A 20,236-nucleotide genomic window follows, 5' to 3' on the forward strand; every position below is an offset into this window, starting at 1 on the left:
TTTGCCTGCAGTAGGGGCCCACTGGACTAGCCAGCAAGCAGCTGCAGCAGTAGCAGCAAATAAACAGGTAATCTTTCTTTCCAACACTGAACCCTGGTGGTGCACTTAATATATGCTACCAGATAGGGGACATATCAGATATTAAACTGATATAAACAGACACCACATTTGATACCAGCCAAAAGGAAGAATGAGAAGTGATAACTGTGAAAGGGGAGGAACCAACGCTGTCCCCTTCACATGCACCATCACTACTTGTAGGAAGGGAGGCTGGCTGGCAGCCTCCCATACACACTCTGGCTGGGTGGCAGTCACCCACCAGTACACACAGCAGACCCTAAACCCATATCATTATTGCTAAGCAGGAAGATGGGAGTCCATTTCACTCTGATGGACCATTTTTAAATGCAATCCATAACCTGGCTTTGGCAGGAACCCTTCTTACTCCTCCTACTTGCATTTGATACTGGGTTTAGGATCTGCATAGGAAACACACACACACACACACACACACACAAGCACACACTTACCTGTGTTGTCTGCTGACGCCTCCTTGGCTGTCCCCAAACGGTATAAAACCAACAGCCACGGGCAGGGCCGGACTGGGGATAAAAGCCAGCCCTGGAAAAAGTTGCATACCAGCCCCATATTGCGTAATTTTTCAAGCTCATGGCATATCGTAATTATATACTTGTTCATAAAAGGGGAAAGCATTCATTTTAAAACACATACATAAATACGAATATGAACTTTGCACTTCAATAGCTTTATTGTAGACCAGCTTTTCCCAACAAGGGTGCCTCCAGCAGTTGCAAAACTACAAGTCTCAGCATGTCCAGACAGCTTTTGGCTGCTTGGGCATGCTGGAGAATGTAGTTTTGCAACAGCTGGAGGCACCCTGGTTGGAAAACACTACAGTAGACCATTATTCCATGCAACTGGGTCAGAACTAAGAATAATCCAAAAATGTTTACTTTAAAGAATAGAAGACAATAATAATAATAATAATAATAATAATCTCTTACTTTGTATAAGTTACTCAACATACACCAAACCAGCAGTTGATAAATAGACCATAGACCACAGACCAGTATAACCAACAACAGCTCTATACAAGGTTCAAATAATTGTACCACACTATGACTACACATTACCTCCACATAGTAACAGGATAATATTACCATACAAATACTGAATAAACCACTTTACACAGAAGTTAGTGCCTCAGCTCTACACAGGCTCTACAGACCATATAAGAGATTACATAAAGTTACATCAGGTGACGTCTTCTCTGATCGGTGTCAGTCAATTTCCTTTTCTTATCCATCCGGCCCAGACCGTCATGACTATTTCTTCCAGCCACAACTCCACAGAACCTGCCAAACAAACATTTAAGACTCTGCACTTTTCCAGCGCTTATAGCGCTCAGTATAGTGGGTAGAAAAGTGGGTTGGGGGGAAGAGTAGGTAGCCCCCCCTCCTTTAGGCAGTTGGTCACTCAAGGGGGTAGACAGGTCCCTTTACATTGTTTCCCCATCACACAGGTAAAGCCCACAGTGGGTAGGTAGGGAATACCCCTATAAGATAGGATACCCAAGCAGATCGATAATGTACCTAGTAGGTGATGCCTCCAGGTAGGTAATATCCCCAGTAGGTAGTAGTTGATGCCTCCAGGTAGGTCGTATTTATTGCCCCCAGTAAGCATGTAGAAGGTAATGCCCCCAGTAGGTAGTGCCCCCAGATAGGTAATGCCCCCAGTAGGTAGTTTCATCAGGTAGGTAATGCCCCCATTAGGTAACGTTTTTTTGATGGAATAAATCACCCCGTTTTTCACTTTATGGAGTACTGCACTGGCTTTATTTTTCTAGATAGACAGATAGATATGAGATAGATAGACAGATAGATATGAGATAGATAGATAGATATACAGCAACAGAAGAATGTAGCAGCACACTGCCAGCACAAAGATATAGTTGCAACATGAATATGCAGTTAAAACATGAAGAGCTATACAGCTATGGTGTAATAGATGCAAATGTGAAACTATGAAATAGTGAGATACTTAGCTCGCAAATTTGTCTCCGCCGGCGGTCAAATAGCTTGGACCGTCCCACCGCGATAAGGTGGCCTCCTTGGGACGGACCCTACACTGTGAATATGCCTCTGTATGAACAGTTCAGTAAGCATGGCAGGGTCTGGAACATCCAAGACACCTTATATACACACCTGATAGAGGTGGGTGGGGTGCAAGGCCAACATGGAGGTAGCCACTCCCCCGTATGTGCAATACAGACAAAGAATAAGTCAGCCAGCACTTTAGTTGATACCAAACTATTATATGGACCTGGCCTACAGGTGCATGCTACTAGGCTAGATATACAGCAACAGAAGAATGCAGCAGCACACTGCCAGCACAAAGATATAGGTGCAACATGAATATGCAGTTAAAACATGAAGAGCTATACAGCTATGGTGTAATAGATGCAAATGTGAAACTATGAAATAGTGAGGCACTTAGCTCGCAAATTTGTCTCCGCCGGCGGTCAAATAGCTTGGACCGTCACACCGCGATAAGGTGGCCTCCTTGGCACCCCACCCACCTCTATCAAGTGTGTATATAAGGTGTCTTGAATGTTCCAGACCCTGCCATGCTTACTGAACTGTTCACACAGAGGCATATTCACAGTGTAGGGTCCATCCCAAGGAGGCCACCTTATCGCGGTGGGACGGTCCAAGCTATTTGACCGCCGGCGGAGACAAATTTGCGAGCTAAGTGCCTCACTATTTCATAGTTTCACATTTGCATCTATTACACCATAGCTGTATAGCTCTTCATGTTTTAACTGCATATTCATGTTGCACCTATATCTTTGTGCTGGCAGTGTGCTGCTGCATTCTTCTGTTGCTGTATATCTAGCCTAGTAGCGTGCACCTGTAGGCCAGGTCCATATAATAGTTTGGTATCAACTAAAGTGCTGGCTGACTTATTCTTTGTCTAGATAGATATGAGATAGATAGACAGATAGATATGAGATAGATATGAGAGAGATATGAGATAGATAGATAGACAGATAGATATGAGATAGATAGATAAGTAGGAGATAGATATGAGATAGATAGATAGATATGAGAGAGATAGATAGACAGATAGATAGATAAAGTAAATATATGCAGCACACCAATATCCGTGAATCAAACTAGCAGTGTTTTCTTCCATGATGCAGTAGACAATGTTTCGGTGATCTCTCAACGCCATTTTCAAGTCTTGAAAATGGTGATGATAAGAGATCACCGAAACGTTGGTGAAAAATGAAAGGAGCAATCTGATTGGTTGCTATGGGCAACTGGGCAATTTTTCCTTTGCACAGGTTTTAATAAATCTCCCCCTAAGTGCTTGCACCATCTACAAGTCTGAAGTATTGTCTGGAGGTGCTGCTTTTATTTGGACTAGATAGATAGATAGATAGATAGATAGGAGATTGATATGATATAGATAGATAGATATGAGATAGATAGATATGAGATAGATAGATAAATAGATAGATATGAGATAGATAGATATAGATAGATATGAGATAGATAGATATGAGATAGATAGATAGATATGAGATAGATAGATATGAGATAGATAGATAGATATAGATAGAATATAGATATATATGAGATAGATATGAGATAGATAGATAGATAAATAGATAGATAAGAGAGAGATAGATAGATATAGATAGATAGAATATAAAAAGATATGAGATAGATAGATATGAGATAGATAGATATGAGATAGATAGATATGAGATAGATATGAGAGAGATATGATAGATAGATAGATAGATAGATAGATATGAGAGAGAGATGGTAGATACATAGATATGAGATAGATAGATAGATAGATAGAAATGAGATAGATAGATATGAGATGGAGAGATCGATATGAGATAGATAGATAGATAGATATGAGATAGATAGATAGATATGAGATAGATAGATATGAGATAGATAGATAGATATGAGATAGATAGATATGAGATAGATAGATAGATATGAGATTATAGATAGATAGGAGATAGATAGAAAGATAGATAGATATGAGATGATAGATAGATAGATAGATAGATAGATATGAGATAGATAGATAGATAGGTAGATAGATATAGATAGATAGATAGATAGATAGATAGATATGAGATAGATAGATATGAGATAGATAATGGATAGATAGATAGATATGAGATAGATAGATATGAGACAGATATGAGATAGATAGATAGATATGAGATAGATAGATATGAGATAGATATATAGATAGATATGAGATAGATAGATAGATAGATAGATATGAGATGATAGATAGATAGATAGATAGATAGATAGGAGATAGATAGATAGGAGATAGATAGATAGATATGAGATAGATAGATAGATAGATATGAGATAGATATGAGATAGATAGATAGATATGAGATGATAGATAGATAGATAGATAGGAGATAGATAGGAGATAGATAGATATATATGAGATGATAGATAGATAGATATATATGAGATGATAGATAGATAGATAGGAAATAGATAGATAGATATGAGATAGATAGATAGATATGAGATAGATAGATATGAGATAGATAGATATGAGATAGATAGATAGATATGAGATAGATAGGTAGATAGATAGATATGAGATAGATATGAGATAGATAGATAGATAGATATGAGATAGATAGATGGATATGAGATAGATATGAGATAGATAGATAGATAGATATGAGATAGATAGATAGATATGAGATGATAGATAGATAGATAGATAGGAGATAGATAGATAGATAGGAGATAGATAGATAGATAGATAGATAGGAGATCATTGATAGATAGATAGATAGGAGATAGATAGGAGATAGATATGAGATAGAGATCGATATAAGAGAGATGGATAGATACATATGAGATAGATACATAGTTTTGCAACAGCTGGAGGCACCCTGGTTGAGAAACAATAAGATGGAGGTAAATAGGCACATCTCATTGTCTTTTAAAGGAAAAGTCTCATGCTCAAAATCTTTCCCCTTAAGCTTTAGATCGCGAGGGGGGGGGGGGGGGGGGTCCGACTGCTGGGGCCCCCTGCGATCTCCTGTTTGGAGCCCCCGTGCACTAGCACAGGAGCGCATCACGACCTTCGCCCGAAGCGGAGGCCGCCACGCCCCCTCCATATAGTTCTATGGGAGAGCCGCGCACTTGTGCTAGTGCATGGGGGCTCCAAACAAGTGATCGCAGGGGGCACCAGTGGTTGGACCTCCCGCAATCTAAAACTTCGGATAGGGGAAATGTTTTTGAGCATGAAACTTATCCTTTAATCAGCTCTAGCTACGGCAAAACTACAACTCCCACCATGTCTACATTGCCAAAGGCATGCTGGGAGGTGTAGTTTTGCAACAGCTGGAGGCACCCTGGTTGAGAAACAATGAGATGGAGGTTTTTAGGCACTCTCTCGTTGATTCTTAACCAGGGTGCCTCCAGCTGTGGCAAAATTATAACTCCCAGTATGCCCACATTGTGTAGTATGGGCTAGCCAGTTCAGAGGACACTGAGCTGTACCCACTGCCCTGGGTGCTATATATATAGCAGGTACCTCACACAGCTTAGCAGTATATCACTCTATACCAATGTCTGTGCTGTGCCCTCCGGCTGCATCATACTGCATATACTACTTTTTATATAGTATAGGCCAGACAGGTCGTAGGGCACAGCACAGACTGACATTACATCATGCATGCTGCCAGGCCCGGCCACAGTCACTGGGACTTCAGGACGGGCTGACCTCCTACTGACCTGCTGCTTTTTACAAAGATGCCGGCACCGTTACAGGGGGATCCTGGAGCTCCTCTTACAGGTGGGGAGGCAGAGCCACAGAGGGTGTGAGGCAGGGGCGGACACAGACAGCAGAGGGCCCTTGTGCAAAGAATGTGCCTGACCCCCCCCCCCCGCCCCCCCCAAAAAAAACATCAATTGTTCAGGACCCCCCCCTCCATGTGTCACTTACTCAGGTGGACCCCCATATGTCACTTGCTCGGGAGGACCCCCCCCCCTGTATAAGTTTCTAATTATTTATTAAGGCCTCCCATATGCCGCAGCTCATTCAAGCCCCCCACATTAGGTAGCATAGATTCCCAACATTAGGTAGCATAGATTCCCCACATTAGGTAGCATAGTTTCCTCACATTAAGTAGCATAGTTTCCCCACATTAGGTAGCATATATTCCCTACATTAGGTAGCAGTTTCCCCACATTAGGTAGCATAGTTTGTCCACATTAGGTAGCATAGTTTCCCCACATTAGGTAACATAGTTTCCCCAAATTAGGTAGCATTGTTTCCCCACATTAAATAGCACAGATTCCCCACATTAGGTAACATAGTTTCCCCACATTAGGTAGCATAGTTTCATCACATTAGGTAGCACAGATTCCCCACATTAGGTAACATAGTTTCCCCACATTAGGTAGCATAGTTTCCCCACATTAGGTAGCATAGTTTCCCCACATTAGGTAGCACAGATTACCCACATTAGGTAACATTGTTTCTCCACATTAGGTAGCATAGTTTCCACACATTAGGTAGCACAGATTCCCCACATTAGGCAACATAGTTTCCCCACATTAGGTAGCATAGTTTCCCCACATTAGGTAGCATAGTTTCCCCACATTAGGTAGCACAGATTTGCCGCATTAAGTAACATAGTTTATCCACATTAGGTAGCATAGATTCCTCACACAGGGATGTGGAAATTCTATCGCCCGACGCCCGGGACAAGTAGTTTTGAGCGCCGGGCAGGTGAATTGTTTATAGGTTTAGGCCTGTATCGGGCTAGCAGGGACAGACCAACTTCCCCAATATTTTTCTTTACTGCCGGTGTGAGGCGCAGGAGCGGATGCAAGTATGGAGGGGGCAGCGGGGGCCCCCCGCTGACCGCAGAGCCCGAGGTCGCACGTTCGCATTACATAATTGAGCCACGCCCCCTTATCTAATCCTCCCAGAGGATGGAGGACGCAGCTACACATAACAAAAGAAGACAGGGGGAGAGAAAGAATGTCCACAGCTCGGCACACAGCTCCTCCCCCGCACACAGCTCTATCCCTCCCCCTCCCCCTGCTCTTTCTTCACAGGACCTAATCCACCACGGGGAGGTTGCATGTTTGTACGGGGAAAACAGAGCGGGTGAGGGGAGAGAGGAGAGGACGTCCGGTGTGAGGGGAGATTTTCAAGCCCATGTAACCTCACACCGGCCGGGACTACAGCTCTGATGTCCACTCATGGCGGCTCAGGTGAGGAGGCAGAGAATGCAGGTGGCGGGGACAGGAAGGGTGGTTCTATATGTATGGTGTGAGTGTATGTGTGTATAATGTCTGTGTGTGATGTGTATGTAATGTATAATGTGTGTATGATGTCTATGTGTGATGTGTATGTAATGTATAATGTGTGTATAATGTGTGATGTGTATGTAATGTATGATGTGTGTATGATGTCTGTTTGTGTGTGATGTGTATGTAATGTATAATGTGTGTATGATGTCTATGTGTGATGTGTATGTAATGTATAATGTGTGTATGATGTCAGTGTGATGTGTATGTAATGTATAATGTGTGTATGATGTCTATGTGTGATGTGTATGTAATGCATAATGTGTGTATTATGTCTATGTGTGATGTGTATGTAATGTATAATGTGTGTTTGATGTCTATGTGTGATGTGTATGTAATGTATAATGTGTGTATAATGTCTGTGTGTGATGTGTATGTAATGTATGATGTGTGTATGATGTCTGTCTGTGATGTGTATGTAATGTATAATGTGTGTATAATGTATGTGTGTGATGTGTATGTAATGTATGATGTGTGTATGATGTCTGTCTGTGTGTGATGTGTATGTAATGTATGTGTGTATGATGTCTATGTGTCATGTGTATGTAATGTATAATGTGTGTATGATGTTTATGTGTGATGTGTATGTAATGTATAATGTGTGTATAATGTCTGTGTGTGATGTGTATGTAATGTATGATGTGTGTATGATGTCTGTCTATGTGTGATGTGTATGTAATGTATAATGTGTGTATGATGTCTGTGTGATGTGTATGTAATGTATAATGTGTGTATGATGTCTATGTGTGATGTGTATGTAATGTATGTGTGTATGATGTCTATGTGTGATGTGTATGTAATGTATAATGTGTGTATTATGTCTATGTGTGATGTGTATGTAATGTATAATGTGTGTATGATGTCTATGTGTGATGTGTATTTAATGTATAATGAGTGTATAATGTCTGTGTGTGATGTGTATGTAATGTATGATGTGTGTATGATGTCTGTCTGTGTGTGATGTGTATGTAATGTATAATGTGTGTATAATGTCTGTGTGTGATGTGTATGTAATGTATGATGTGTGTATAATGTCTGTCTGTGTGTGATGTGTATGTAATGTATAATGTGTGTATAATGTCTGTGTGTGGTGTGTATGTAATGTATGATGTGTGTATGATGTCTGTCTGTGTGTGATGTGTATGTAATGTATAATGTGTGTATAATGTCTGTGTGTGATGTGTATGTAATGTATGATGTGTGTATGATGTCTGTCTGTGTGTGATGTGTATGTAATGTATAATGTGTGTATGATGTCTATGTGTGATGTGTATGTAATGTATAATGTGTGTATGATGTCTATGTGTGATGTGTATGTAATGTATAATGTGTGTATGATGCCTATGTGTGATGTGTATGTAATGTATAATGTGTGTATGATGTCGATGTGTATGTAATGTATAATGTGTGTATAATGTCTGTGTGTGATGTGTATATAATGTATAATGTGTGTATAATGTCTGTGTGTGATGTGTATGTAATGTATAATGTGTGTATGATGTCTATGTGTGATGTGTATGTAATGTATAATGTGTGTATGATGTCTATGTGTGATGTGTATGTAATGTATAATGTGTGTATGATGTCTATGTGTGATGTGTGTATAATGTCTGTGTGTGATGTGTATGTAATGTATGATGTGTGTATGTCTGTCTGTGTGTGATGTGTATGTAATGTATAATGTGTGTATGATGTCTATGTGTGATGTGTATGTAATGTATAATGTGTGTATGATGTCTGTGTGATGTGTATGTAATGTATAATGTGTGTATGATGCCTATGTGTGATGTGTATGTAATGTATAATGTGTGTATGATGTCGATGTGTATGTAATGTATAATGTGTGTATAATGTCTGTGTGTGATGTGTATGTAATGTATAATGTGTGTATAATGTCTGTGTGTGATGTGTATGTAATGTAGCATGTGTGTATGATGTCTATGTGTGATGTGTATGTAATGTATAATGTGTGATGTGTATGTAATGTATGATGTGACTATAATGTCTGTGTGTGATGTGTATGTAATGTATGATGTGTGTATAATGTCTGTGTGTGATGTGTATGTAATGTATGATCTGTGTATAATGTCTGTGTGTGATGTGTATGTAATGTATGATGTGTGTATAATGTCTGTGTGTGATGTGTATGTAATGTATGATGTGTGTATAAGGTCTGTGTGTGATGTGTATGTAATGTATGATGTGTGTATAATGTCTGTATGTGATGTGTGTATGATGTCTGTCTATGTGTGATGTGTGTATGTAATGTATACTGTGTGTATGATGTCTGTCTATGTGTGATGTGTGTATGTAATGTATACTGTGTGTATGATGTCTGTCTATGTGTGATGTGCATGTAATGTATACTGTGTGTATGATGTCTGTCTATGTGTGATGTGTATGTAATATATACTGTGTGTATGATGTCTGTCTATGTGTGATGTGTATGTAATGTATAATGTGTGTATGATGTCTGTCTATGTGTGATGTGTATGTAATGTATGATGTGTGTATGATGTCGGTCTATGTGTGATGTGTGTATGTAATGTATACTGTGTGTATGATGTCTGTCTATGTGTGATGTGTGTATGTAATGTATACTGTGTGTATGATGTCTGTCTATGTGTGATGTGTATGTAATGTGTACTGTGTGTATGATGTCTGTCTATGTGTGATGTGTATGTAATGTATACTGTGTGTACGATGTCTGTCTATGTGTGATGTGTATGTAATGTATATTGTGTGTATGATGTCTGTCTATGTGTGATGTGTGTATGTAATGTATACTGTGTGTATAATGTCTGTCTATGTGTGATGTGTGTATGTAATGTATACTGTGTTTATGATGTCTGTCTATGTGTGATGTGTGTATGTAATGGATAATGTGTGTATGATGTGTGTATGTATGTGATGTATGTATGTAATGGATAATGTGTGTATGATGTGTGTATGTATGTGATGTATGATGTCTGTCGATGTGTGTATGTATGTGATGTATGATGTGGGGTGGGCAGCGGTGTATGTATGATGTGTGTGTGTATATGTACAGTGTGAGTGTATGTGTGATGTGTGTATGATGTCTGTGTGATGTGTGTATGTAATATATGATGTGGGGGCAGTGGTGGGTGTATGTATGATGTGTGTGTATATGTATAGTGTGAGTGTGTGATGTGTGTATGTAATATATGATGTGGGGGCAGTGGTGGGTGTATGTGTGATGTGTGTGTGTGTGTGTATATATGTATAGTGTGTGATGTGTGTATGTAATATATGATGTGGGGGCAGTGGTGGGTGTATGTATGATGTGTGTGTGTGTATATGTATAGTGTGTGATGTGTGTATGTAATATATGATGTGGGGGCAGTGGTGGGTGTATGTATGATGTGTGTGTGTATATGTATAGCGTGAGTGTGTGATGTGTGTATGTAATATATGATGTGGGGGGGCAGTGGCGGGTGTATGTATGATGTGTGCATATGTATGGTGCGAGTGTATATGTGTATGATGTATCTGTGATGTGTGTATGTAATTTATGATGTGGGGGGGGCAGTGGCGGGTGTATGTATGATGTGTGCATATGTATGGTGTGTATGTATGGTGCGAGTGTATATGTGTATGATGTATCTGTGATGTGTGTATGTAATTTATGATGTGGGGGGGGCAGTGGCGGGTGTATGTATGATGTGTGCCTATGTATGGTGTATATGTATGGTGCGAGTGTATATGTGTATGATGTATCTGTGATGTGTGTATGTAATTTATGATGTGGGGGGGGGCAGTGGCGGATGTATGTATGATGTGTGCATATGTATGGTGTATATGTATGGTGCGAGTGTATATGTGTATGATGTATCTGTGATGTGTGTATGTAATTTATGATGTGGGGGGGCAGTGGCGGGTGTATGCATGATGTGTGCATATGTATGGTGTATATGTATGGTGCGAGTGTATATGTGTATGATGTATCTGTGATGTGTGTATGTAATTTATGATGTGGGGGGGCAGTGGCGGGTGTATGTATGATGTGTGCATATGTATGGTGTATATGTATGGTGCGAGTGTATATGTGTATGATGTATCTGTGATGTGTGTATGCAATTTATGATGTGGGGGGCAGTGGCGGGTGTATGTATGATGTGTGCATATGTATGGTGTATATGTATGGTGCGAGTGTATATGTGTATGATGTATCTGTGATGTGTGTATGTAATTTATGATGTGGGGGGGGGCAGTGGCAGGTGTATGTATGATGTGTGCATATGTATGGTGTATATGTATGGTGCGAGTGTATATGTGTATGATGTATCTGTGATGTGTGTATGTAATTTATGATGTGAGGGGGGGCAGTGGAGGGTGTATGTATGATGTGTGCATATGTATGGTGTATATGTATGGTGCGAGTGTATATGTGTATGATGTATCTGTGATGTGTGTATGTAATTTATGATGTGGGGGGGGGCAGTGGCGGGTGTATGTATGATGTGTGCATTTGTATGGTGTATATGTAAGGTGCGAGTGTATATGTGTATGATGTATCTGTGATGTGTGTATGTAATTTATGATGTGGGGGGGGGGCAGTGGCGGGTGTATGTATGATGTGTGCATATGTATGGTGTATATGTATGGTGCGAGTGTATATGTGTATGATGTATCTGTGATGTGTGTATGTAATTTATGATGTGGGGGGAGCAGTGGCGGGTGTATGTATGATGTGTGCATATGTATGGTGTATATGTATGGTGCGAGTGTATATGTGTATGATGTATCTGTGATGTGTGTATGTAATTTATGATGTGGGGGGGGCAGTGGCGGGTGTATGTATGATGTGTGCATATGTATGGTGTATATGTATTGTGCGAGTGTATATGTGTATGATGTATCTGTGATGTGTGTATGTAATTTATGATGTGGGGGGGGAGCAGTGGCGGGTGTATGTATGATGTGTGCATATGTATGGTGTGTATGTATGGTGCGAGTGTATATGTGTATGATGTATCTGTGATGTGTGTATGTAATTTATGATGTGGGGGGGGGGCAGTGGCGGGTGTATGTATGATGTGTGCATATGTATGGTGTATATGTATGGTGCGAGTGTATATGTGTATGATGTATCTGTGATGTGTGTATGTAATTTATGATGTGGGGGGAGCAGTGGCGGGTGTATGTATGATGTGTGCATATGTATGGTGTATATGTATGGTGCGAGTGTATATGTGTATGATGTATCTGTGATGTGTGTATGTAATTTATGATGTGGGGGGGCAGTGGCGGGTGTATGTATGATGTGTGCATATGTATGGTGTATATGTATTGTGCGAGTGTATATGTGTATGATGTATCTGTGATGTGTGTATGTAATTTATGATGTGGGGGGGGAGCAGTGGCGGGTGTATGTATGATGTGTGCATATGTATGGTGTGTATGTATGGTGCGAGTGTATATGTGTATGGTGTATCTGTGATATGTGTATGTAATTTATGATGTGGGGGGGGCAGTGGCGGATGTATGTATGATGTGTGCATATGTATGGTGTATATGTATGGTGCGAGTGTATATGTGTATGATGTATCTGTGATGTGTGTATGTAATTTATGATGTGGGGGGGCAGTGGCGGGTGTATGTATGATGTGTGCATATGTATGGTGTGTATGTATGGTGCGAGTGTATATGTGTATGATGTATCTGTGATGTGTGTATGTAATTTATGATGTGGGGGGGGCAGTGGCGGGTGTATGTATGATGTGTGCATATGTATGGTGTATATGTATGGTGCGAGTGTATATGTGTATGATGTATCTGTGATGTGTGTATGTAATTTATGATGTGGGGGGGGCAGTGGCGGATGTATGTATGATGTGTGCATATGTATGGTGTATATGTATGGTGCGAGTGTATATGTGTATGATGTATCTGTGATGTGTGTATGTAATTTATGATGTGGGGGGGCAGTGGCGGGTGTATGTATGATGTGTGCATATGTATGGTGTATATGTATGGTGCGAGTGTATATGTGTATGATGTATCTGTGATGTGTGTATGTAATTTATGATGTGGGGGGGCAGTGGCGGGTGTATGTATGATGTGTGCATATGTATGGTGTATATGTATGGTGCGAGTGTATATGTGTATGATGTATCTGTGATGTGTGTATGTAATTTATGATGTGGGGGGGCAGTGGCGGGTGTATGTATGATGTGTGCATATGTATGGTGTATATGTATTGTGCGAGTGTATATGTGTATGATGTATCTGTGATGTGTGTATGTACTTTATGATGTGGGGGGGGGGGCAGTGGCGGGTGTATGTATGATGTGTGCATATGTATGGTGTATATGTATGGTGCGAGTGTATATGTGTATGATGTATCTGTGATGTGTGTATGTAATTTATGATGTGGGGGGGGCAGTGGCAGGGGTATGTATGATGTGTGCATATGTATGGTGTATATGTATGGTGCGAGTGTATATGTGTATGATGTATCTGTGATGTGTGTATGTAATTTATGATGTGGGGGGGGGCAGTGGCGGGTGAATGTATGATGTGTGCATATGTATGGTGTATATGTATTGTGCGAGTGTATATGTGTATGATGTATCTGTGATGTGTGTATGTAATTTATTATGTGGGGGGGGGCAGTGGCGGGTGTATGTATGATGTGTGCATATGTATGGTGTGTATGTATGGTGCGAGTGTATATGTGTATGATGTATCTGTGATGTGTGTATGTAATTTATGATGTGGGGGGGGCAGTGGCGGGTGTATGTATGATGTGTGCATATGTATGGTGTATATGTATGGTGCGAGTGTATATGTGTATGATGTATCTGTGATGTGTGTATGTAATTTATGATGTGGGGGGGCAGTGGCAGATGTATGTATGATGTGTGCATATGTATGGTGTATATGTATGGTGCGAGTGTATATGTGTATGATGTATCTGTGATGTGTGTATGTAATTTATGATGTGGGGGGGCAGTGGCGGGTGTATGTATGATGTGTGCATATGTATGGTATATATGTATGGTGCGAGTGTATATGTGTATGATGTATCTGTGATGTGTGTATGTAATTTATGATGTGAGGGGGGGGCAGTGGAGGGTGTATCTATGATGTGTGCATATGTATGGTGTATATGCATGGTGCGAGTGTATATGTGTATGATGTATCTGTGATGTGTGTATGTAATTTATAATGTGGGGGGGGCAGTGGCGGGTGTATGTATGATGTGTGCATATGTATGGTGTATATGTATGGTGCGAGTGTATATGTGTATGATGTATCTGTGATGTGTGTATGTAATTTATGATGTGGGGGGGGGCAGTGGCGGGTGTATGTATGATGTGTGCATATGTATGGTGTATATGTATGGTGCGAGTGTATATGTGTATGATGTATCTGTGATGTGTGTATGTAATTTATGATGTGGGGGGGGCAGTGGCGGATGTATGTATGATGTGTGCATATGTATGGTGTATATGTATGGTGCGAGTGTATATGTGTATGATGTATCTGTGATGTGTGTATGTAATTTATGATGTGGGGGGGCAGTGGCGGGTGTATGTATGATGTGTGCATATGTATGGTGTATATGTATGGTGCGAGTGTATATGTGTATGATGTATCTGTGATGTGTGTATGTAATTTATGATGTGGGGGGGGCAGTGGCGGATGTATGTATGATGTGTGCATATGTATGGTGTATATGTATGGTGCGAGTGTATATGTGTATGATGTATCTGTGATGTGTGTATGTAATTTATGATGTGGGGGGGGCAGTGGCGGGTGTATGTATGATGTGTGCATATGTATGGTGTATATGTATGGTGCGAGTGTATATGTGTATGATGTATCTGTGATGTGTGTATGTAATTTATGATGTGGGGGGGGGCAGTGGCGGGTGTATGTATGATGTGTGCATATGTATGATGTATATGTATGGTGCGAGTGTATATGTGTATGATGTATCTGTGATGTGTGAATGCAATTTATGATGTGGGGGGGGCAGTGGCGGGTGTATGTATGATGTGTGCATATGTATGGTGTATATGTATGGTGCGAGTGTATATGTGTATGATGTATCTGTGATGTGTGTATGTAATTTATGATGTGGGGGGGGCAGTGGCGGGTGTATGTATGATGTGTGCATATGTATGGTGTGTATGTATGGTGCGAGTGTATATGTGTATGATGTATCTGTGATGTGTGTATGTAATTTATGATGTGGGGGGGGGGCAGTGGCGGGTGTATGTATGATGTGTGCCTATGTATGGTGTATATGTATGGTGCGAGTGTATATGTGTATGATGTATCTGTGATGTGTGTATGTAATTTATGATGTGGGGGGGGGCAGTGGCGGATGTATGTATGATGTGTGCATATGTATGGTGTATATGTATGGTGCGAGTGTATATGTGTATGATGTATCTGTGATGTGTGTATGTAATTTATGATGTAAGGGGGCAGTGGCGGGTGTATGCATGATGTGTGCATATGTATGGTGTATATGTATGGTGCGAGTGTATATGTGTATGATGTATCTGTGATGTGTGTATGTAATTTATGATGTGGGGGGGCAGTGGCGGGTGTATGTATGATGTGTGCATATGTATGGTGTATATGTATGGTGCGAGTGTATATGTGTATGATGTATCTGTGATGTGTGTATGCAATTTATGATGTGGGGGGGCAGTGGCGGGTGTATGTATGATGTGTGCATATGTATGGTGTATATGTATGGTGCGAGTGTATATGTGTATGATGTATCTGTGATGTGTGTATGTAATTTATGATGTGGGGGGGGCAGTGGCAGGTGTATGTATGATGTGTGCATATGTATGGTGTATATGTATGGTGCGAGTGTATATGTGTATGATGTATCTGTGATGTGTGTATGTAATTTATGATGTGAGGGGGGGCAGTGGAGGGTGTATGTATGATGTGTGCATATGTATGGTGTATATGTATGGTGCGAGTGTATATGTGTATGATGTATCTGTGATGTGTGTATGTAATTTATGATGTGGGGGGGGGCAGTGGCGGGTGTATGTATGATGTGTGCATATGTATGGTGTATATGTATGGTGCGAGTGTATATGTGTATGATGTATCTGTGATGTGTGTATGTAATTTATGATGTGAGGGGGGGCAGTGGAGGGTGTATGTATGATGTGTGCATTTGTATGGTGTATATGTATGGTGCGAGTGTATATGTGTATGATGTATCTGTGATGTGTGTATGTAATTTATGATGTGGGGGGGGGGGGCAGTGGCGGGTGTATGTATGATGTGTGCATATGTATGGTGTATATGTATGGTGCGAGTGTATATGTGTATGATGTATCTGTGATGTGTGTATGTAATTTATGATGTGGGGGGAGCAGTGGCGGGTGTATGTATGATGTGTGCATATGTATGGTGTATATGTATGGTGCGAGTGTATATGTGTATGATGTATCTGTGATGTGTGTATGTAATTTATGATGTGGGGGGGGGCAGTGGCGGGTGTATGTATGATGTGTGCATATGTATGGTGTATATGTATGGTGCGAGTGTATATGTGTATGATGTATCTGTGATGTGTGTCTGTAATTTATGATGTGAGGGGGGGCAGTGGAGGGTGTATGTATGATGTGTGCATATGTATGGTGTATATGTATGGTGCGAGTGTATATGTGTATGATGTATCTGTGATGTGTGTATGTAATTTATGATGTGGGGGGGGCAGTGGCGGGTGTATGTATGATGTGTGCATTTGTTTGGTGTATATGTATGGTGCGAGTGTATATGTGTATGATGTATCTGTGATGTGTGTATGTAATTTATGATGTGGGGGGGGGCAGTGGCGGGTGTATGTATGATGTGTGCATATGTATGGTGTATATGTATGGTGCGAGTGTATATGTGTATGATGTATCTGTGATGTGTGTATGTAATTTATGATGTGGGGGGAGCAGTGGCGGGTGTATGTATGATGTGTGCATATGTATGGTGTATATGTATGGTGCGAGTGTATATGTGTATGATGTATCTGTGATGTGTGTATGTAATTTATGATGTGGGGGGGCAGTGGCGGGTGTATGTATGATGTGTGCATATGTATGGTGTATATGTATTGTGCGAGTGTATATGTGTATGATGTATCTGTGATGTGTGTATGTAATTTATGATGTGGGGGGGGAGCAGTGGCAGGTGTATATATGATGTGTGCATATGTATGGTGTGTATGTATGGTGCGAGTGTATATGTGTATGATGTATCTGTGATGTGTGTATGTAATTTATGATGTGGGGGGGGGACAGTGGCGGGTGTATGTATGATGTGTGCATATGTATGGTGTATATGTATGGTGCGAGTGTATATGTGTATGATGTATCTGTGATGTGTGTATGTAATTTATGATGTGGGGGGAGCAGTGGCGGGTGTATGTATGATGTGTGCATATGTATGGTGTATATGTATGGTGCGAGTGTATATGTGTATGATGTATCTGTGATGTGTGTATGTAATTTATGATGTGGGGGGGGCAGTGGCGGGTGTATGTATGATGTGTGCATATGTATGGTGTATATGTATTGTGCGAGTGTATATGTGTATGATGTATCTGTGATGTGTGTATGTAATTTATGATGTGGGGGGGGAGCAGTGGCGGGTGTATGTATGATGTGTGCATATGTATGGTGTGTATGTATGGTGCGAGTGTATATGTGTATGGTGTATCTGTGATGTGTGTATGTAATTTATGATGTGGGGGGGGGCAGTGGCGGATGTATGTATGATGTGTGCATATGTATGGTGTATATGTATGGTGCGAGTGTATATGTGTATGATGTATCTGTGATGTGTGTATGTAATTTATGATGTGGGGGGGCAGTGGCGGGTGTATGTATGATGTGTGCATATGTATGGTGTGTATGTATGGTGCGAGTGTATATGTGTATGATGTATCTGTGATGTGTGTATGTAATTTATGATGTGGGGGGGGGGCAGTGGCGGGTGTATGTATGATGTGTGCATATGTATGGTGTATATGTATGGTGCGAGTGTATATGTGTATGATGTATCTGTGATGTGTGTATGTAATTTATGATGTGGGGGGGGCAGTGGCGGATGTATGTATGATGTGTGCATATAGTTAGTATGGTTGAAAAAAGACATACGTCCATCAAGTCCAACCAGGGGATTGAAGGGAAGGATGTAAGGGGATAAGGGAAAGGGATGTAGTTTTATAATTCTGCATAAGCTTTAATGTTATTTTGTTCCAGGAATGTATCTAACCCTGTTTTAAAGCTGTTAATTGTTCCTGCTGTGACCAGTTCCTGAGGTAGACCGTTCCATAAATTCACAGTCCTCACGGTAAAGAAGGCGTGCCGCCCCTTTAGACTAAACCTTTTCTTCTCCAGACGGAGGGAGTGCCCCCTCGTCCTTTGGGGGGGTTTAACCTGGAACAGTTTTTCTCCATATTTTTTGTATGGGCCATTAATATACTTATATACGTTTATCATATCCCCCCTTGAACGTCTCTTCTCAAGACTAAACAATTGTAACTCCTTTAATCGCTCCTCATAGCTAAGATGTTCCATGCCCCATATTAGTTTGGTCGCGCGTCTCTGCACCCTTTCCAACTCTGCAGTGTCCCTTTTATGAACAGGCGACCAAAACTGAACAGCATATTCCAGGTGAGGCCGTACCAATGCTTTATAAAGGGGGAGTATTATGTCCCTGTCCCTTGAGTCCATGCCTCTTTTGATACATGACAATATCCTGCTGGCTTTGGAAGCAGCAGCCTGACATTGCATGCTATTCTGTAGTCTGTGATCTACAAGTACACCCAGATCCTTCTCTACCAGTGACTCTGCCAGTTTAATCCCCCCTAAGACATACGACGCATGCAGGTTATTAGTACCCAGATGCATAACTTTACATTTATCCACATTGAACCTCATTTGCCAAGTGGATGCCCAGACACTTAGTCTATCCAAGTCATCTTGTAACTTATGCACATCCTCTATAGACTGTACCGTGCTACAAAGCTTGGTGTCATCTGCAAAGATAGAAACAGAGCTGTTAATACCATCCTCTATATCATTGATAAATAAATTAAACAGCAGCGGGCCCAGTACTGAACCTTGGGGTACACCACTAATAACCGGGGACCAATCAGAGTACGAATCATTTACCACCACTCTCTGGGTACGATCCATGAGCCAGTGTTCAATCCAGTTACAAACTAAAGTTTCCAAGCCCAAGGACCTTAACTTACCTGTCAGACGTCTGTGAGGGACAGTATCAAACGCTTTGGCAAAATCCAGAAACACTATATCCACAGCCATTCCTCTGTCAAGGCTTCTACTCACCTCTTCATAAAAGCAAATTAGATTGGTTTGACAACTTCTATCCTTAGTAAACCCATGCTGGCTATCACTTATAATACTATTATCCCCTATGTATTCCTGTATGTAATCCCTTATAAGTCCTTCAAACAATTTACCCACAATGCACGTTAGACTTACCGGTCTATAATTGCCTGGCGAAGACCTAGAGCCCTTCTTGAAGATTGGTACCACATTAGCCTTGCGCCAGTCCCTTGGCACAATACCAGACACCAGAGAATCTCTAAATATCATGAACAAGGGTACAGATATTACTGGACTTACCTCTCTAAGAACTCTTGGGTGTAGTCCATCCGGCCCTGGAGATTTGCTTACATTTACTTTACTTAACTTACCTTGTACCATCTCTACATTAAGCCAGTTCAGTACATTATATGATGTGTTACCAGCACTGACCTGGCCAATGTCAGCTCCTTCTTCCATAGTATATACAGA

Source organism: Hyla sarda, unplaced genomic scaffold (genome assembly GCF_029499605.1).
Source record: "Hyla sarda isolate aHylSar1 unplaced genomic scaffold, aHylSar1.hap1 scaffold_258, whole genome shotgun sequence".
Taxonomy (NCBI): Eukaryota; Metazoa; Chordata; class Amphibia; order Anura; family Hylidae; genus Hyla; species Hyla sarda.